The sequence below is a fragment of the Scyliorhinus torazame genome, chromosome 23 (genome assembly GCF_047496885.1).
Source record: "Scyliorhinus torazame isolate Kashiwa2021f chromosome 23, sScyTor2.1, whole genome shotgun sequence".
NCBI lineage: Eukaryota > Metazoa > Chordata > Chondrichthyes > Carcharhiniformes > Scyliorhinidae > Scyliorhinus > Scyliorhinus torazame.
In genome coordinates, this window is record NC_092729.1 from 58084893 (window position 1) to 58089810 (window position 4918).

The window sequence follows — 4918 nt, forward strand, 5'->3', positions numbered from 1 at the left end:
GTGGCACCTAGAGAACCTTCACAGTGCCCTGAACCCTTCCATGGTGCCCAGAGACGCTTTACGGTGCCCTGAACCCCTCCAAGGCGGCTAGAAACCCTTCACAGTGAGTTGAACCCCTTCATTGCGCCTCGAGACCCTTCACGGTGGCCTGAACACCTCCATGGCGCCTAGAGACCCTTCACGGTGGCCTGAACACCTCCATGGCGCCTAGAGACCCTTCCCGGTGCCCTGCATCACACCCCCACGGCGACTATAGTGCCCTCACGGTGTCCCCAGCACTTTCATGGCGCCCAGAAATCCCTCACGGTGTCCTGAACCCCCGCATGGCGCCTAGAGACCCTTAACGGTGTCCTGAACCCCTCCATGGCGAAAGGAAACCCTGCACGGTGCCCTGAACACTCGCATGGCGCCTCTCTAGGGGCTGCGGTGCCGTGAGCCCCCTCCATGCAGCCTATAAACCCTTCACGGTGCCCTGAAACCTTCCATTGCGCCTAGAGACCCTTCACAGTGACTTGAAACCCTCCATGGCGCCAGCACACTTCACGGTGCCCTGCACCCCTCCATGGCACCTAGAGACACTTCACGGTGCCCTGAACCCCTCCATGGCGCCTATAAACCCTTCACGGTGCACTGACCCCTTCCATTGCGCCTAGAGACCCTTCACAGGGACTGGAACCCCTCCATGGCGCCGGGAACATTCACGGAGCCCTGCACCCCTCCATGGCATCTAGAGACCCTTCACCGTTCCCTGAACCCCCCCCCCCCCCCCCATGGCGACTAGAGACCCTTCACTGTGTCCGCAGCCCCTCCATGGCGCCTAGAAACCCTTCAAGGTGCCCTGAACCCTTCCATTGCGCCTAGAGACCCTTCAGAGTGACTGGAACCCCTCCATGGCGCCGAGACACTTCACGGTGCCCTGCACCCCTCCATGGCACCTAGAGACCCTTCACGGTTCCCTGAACCCCTCCATTGCGCCTATAAACCCTTCACGGTGCGCTGAAACCTTCCATTGCGCCTAGAGACCCTTCACGGTGCCCTGCACCCCTCCATGGCGACTCGAGACCCTTCACGGCGTCCTGAACCTCCCTCCCCCATGGCGCCCAGAAACCCTTCACGGTGCCCTGAACCCCTCCATGACGCCCAGAGACCGTTCACGGTGCCCTGCACCCCTCCATGGCACCTAGAGACCCTTCACGGTTCCCCGAACCCCTCCATGGCGACTAGAGACCCTTCACGGTGTCCTGAACCTCCCTCCCCCATGGCGCCCAGAAACCCTTCACGGTGCCCTGAACCCCTCCATGGCGCCCAGAAACCCTTCACGGTGCCCTGAACCCCTCCATGACGCCCAGAGACCGTTCACGGTGCCCTGCACCCCTCCATGGAACCTAGAAACCCTTCACGGTTCCTTGAACCGCTCCATGGCGACTAGAGACCCTTCACGGTGTCCTGAACCCCCCCTCCCCCATGGCGCCCAGAAACCCTTCACGGTGCCCTGAACCCCTCCATGGCGCCTAGAGACCCTTCACGGTGTCCTGAACCCCTCCATGGCGCCTAGAGACCCTTCACGGTGCCCTGCATCCCCCCTGGGCGACTATAGACCTTTCACTTTGTCCCCAGCCCCTCCATGGCGCCCAGAAACCACTCATGGGGTCCTGAACACCCGCATGGCGCCTAGAGACCCTTAACGGTGTCCTGAACCCCTCCATGGCGAACAGAAACCCTGCACGGTGCCCTGAACCCTCGCATGGCGCCTCTCTAGGGGCCGCGGTGCCGTGAGCCCCTTCCATGGCGCCTATAAACCATTGACGGTGCCCGGGACCCCTCCATAGCGCGTAGAGACCCTTCACAGTGACTTGAAACCCTCCATGGCGCCCAGAGACCATTCATTGTGCCCTGAACCCCTGCATTACGCCTCAAACCCATGCACGGTGCCCTGAAACCCTCCATGGCGCCTAGAAACCCTTCACGGTGCCCTGAACACATCCATGGCGCCTAGAGACCCTCCACGGTGCCCTGACCCCCTCCATGGTTCCTAGAGACCCATCACGGTGCCGTGAACCCCTCCATGGCGCCTGGAGACCCTTCACAGTGCCCTGGACTCCTCCATGGCGCTTAGAAACTCTTCAAGATGCCTGGACCTATCCATGGCGCCTTGAAACACATCACTGTGCCCTGAACCCCCTCATGGCGCCTAGAACCCCTTCACGGTGCCCTGAACCCCTCCAGTGCACCTCGACACAGTTCACTGCGCCCAGAAATCGTTACCTGTTCCCGGAAGCTTTTTGTGGTCTCCTGAAAACATCCGGTGTGCTCTGAAAAATGAAAGCAAACCTCAGCCCACTCAACATTTCCTCCACACTCTGATCTCCTACACCATCCCCCAAATTACGGGTTCAGCCTCTGAATCACTTTACCATCCTGTTACTCACCCACTAAATCCCTCCCCTATTTTCTGAATCAATTGCCGAGCTCCAGAACCATTTCCACGATTACCTTCGATCACTTCCAGACCCCCAGCTCGTTCTCCATAGCCCAGTATTTGTGAGACACCCTCACATGTAAATGGGCAGAGAGCTGATATTGTGGCCCCCTATCTTATCTCAGACCATTTGCACCGACCTCCCCTCCCCTTTATCTGGAATGTACACATCTGTGCCCAGCCTAAATTCAAACCGGACACCTTCGCTACAGACAGCCTGATCCTGAGGGGAAACAAGACATGCAGCAGTGATCAATGCAATAAGTTTTATTTCTGATTACAGGCCATTATCCAGACAGCAGGAATACAAGGTCAGGTGTTAGAGGAGTGAAGTAATCAATTAGCCTGTTTTCCAGGAAAGAAGCTTCCATTAAGTGAGAACATGGAGATCCCGGGTTGATGGTCGCCCCTCACTGGATCATTCATCTTTACCTTCAATCCGATTTTGACCCATCATCGTTTCGGGAAGGGAGAAATTCACGTGCCATCTTCTCAGTCACTGGCACATCACTGATTCTGGCCACGGCATTCGGCGGAAGGCTTCGTTGAGAACGCACTAAAAGTAAAAGAAAACATGATGAAGGAATTAAATACGGGTTGTTCAGCCTGATAGAGAACAATGAGAAAACAGAAAGCAGAATCTGTCAGCCTGACAGGGACACACTCGGCACAAAGCAGCAACATTAGGTTTGTTGTATATAATAATATTCCACAGATTACAACCTCCCACTCCAGAACTTGAAAAAGCCCACTCCGTCTCTCCGTCTCCTGGTCTGTACAAACTCACTCACTCCATCTCCTGATCTGCACAAACTCCCTCCCTCCACCTCCTGGTCCGTACAAACTCCCTCCCTCCATCTCCTGGTCTGTACAAACTCACTCCGTCTCTCCATCTCCTGGTCTGTACAAACTCACTCCCTCCACCTCCTGATCTGCACAAACTCCCTCCCTCCCTCCACCTCCTGGTCTGTACAAACTCCCTCCCTCCACCTCCTGGTCCGTAAAAACTCTCTCCCTCCACCTCCTGGTCTGTACAAACTCAAACCCTCCACCTGCTGATCTGCACAAACTCACTCCCTCCCTCCACCTCCTGGTCTGTACAAACTCCCTCCCTCCACCTCCTGGTCTGTACAAACTCACTCCGTCTCTCCACCTCCTGGTCTATACAAACTCACTCCGTCTCTCCACCTCCTGGTCTGTACAAACTCACTCCGTCTCTCCACCTCCTGGTCTGTACAAACTCCCTGCCTCCATCTCCTGGTCTGTCCAAACTCACTCCCTCCCTCCACCCCCTGGTCTGCACAAACTCCCTGCCTCCATCTCCTGGTCTGTACAAACTCACTCCCTCCACCTCCTGGTCTCTACAAATTCACACCCTCCACCTCCTGGTCTGCACAAAGTCACTCCGTCACTCTACCTCCTGGTCTGCATAAACACACTCCCTCCCTCCTCCTCCTGGTCTGTACAAACTCACTACCTCCCTCTACCTCCTGTACCGAGGTGCAGTGAAAATTAAATGGGGAGAAATGGCCTGATGGAGATGCTGATCCTGTCCTCACACACAGTCCACACTCTCACGACCTGTAGCAGTGTCAGTGACCGGGAGCAGTAACTGAATTCTGCAATGAGGACAATGACACAGTTTGCTATCCGGATCAATGATCCCAATCAGACCCAGCCACGTGCCCCGCCCAGCAACTTGTTGTTTCATTGTTGATCCGTGTGGATCAGCTCACAAAACCAACAAGCCCTGTAAGCACTCAGATAGTGACTGAAATATCAGAGATTTACCAATGGAGATGGTTTGTACTGAATTCTTCAGTTTGTTTTAGAATCTCGAAATACCCATCTCTTAACCTATGAAACCATTACACTCAAAGAAAATACAATCGATTTAAAATTAATCTGCATGAACCCCAGCGGCTTTAATGTTGGAGAACGTTCAGAGATTCTTACGTCTTTCCATAATATCTGTTCTCGCTCCAGTAGGATTGCTCTGAGTCAGCACGAGAAGTACAAGCACCAGGAACAGCGCTTTCTGCATCTTCGCTGGGGTCTGTCAGAGTTACGGTCAGAATGCTGGTGTAGATCTCTTCTCGATCTAATCGCGGATGTGTTGCTGCTTTTATAATCACACGAGGGGGCGTGACTGCTTCCTGGTGATATCATTGGAAACTGTGTTTTCATTGGAAACTGTGTTTTCATTGGAAACGATGTTTTTCTTCTTGCTGCCTTATTTACATGAATGCCACATTTCGCAAAGCCAGATCCACGCAGCTGTTTCGCTGAAAAATCTAAAAGGGCTGAAGCAGTGTACCTCGCTGGTGTTCCACATGATGTGTTCCTCTTGCTGACAGCCTCCCAAATGCAGCTGTTCTTAGAATGTATATATACAGACACAGTGTCTGTAAAAATGTTCATCAAAACCCCTAAATTTGG

The 4918-nt window shown here is 54.3% G+C and overlaps 1 long non-coding RNA gene across 1 annotated transcript; it reads right to left on the reverse strand.

Moving 5' to 3' along the window:
* Positions 1 to 2731: 2731 nt before the first annotated feature.
* Positions 2732 to 4564, reverse strand: LOC140399758 (uncharacterized). The gene is made up of 2 exons (XR_011937853.1): positions 4436 to 4564; positions 2732 to 3035 (listed from the first exon to the last, which is right to left on the reverse strand). It is a non-coding gene; the product is annotated as an uncharacterized lncRNA (long non-coding RNA).
* Positions 4565 to 4918: the final 354 nt, after the last annotated feature.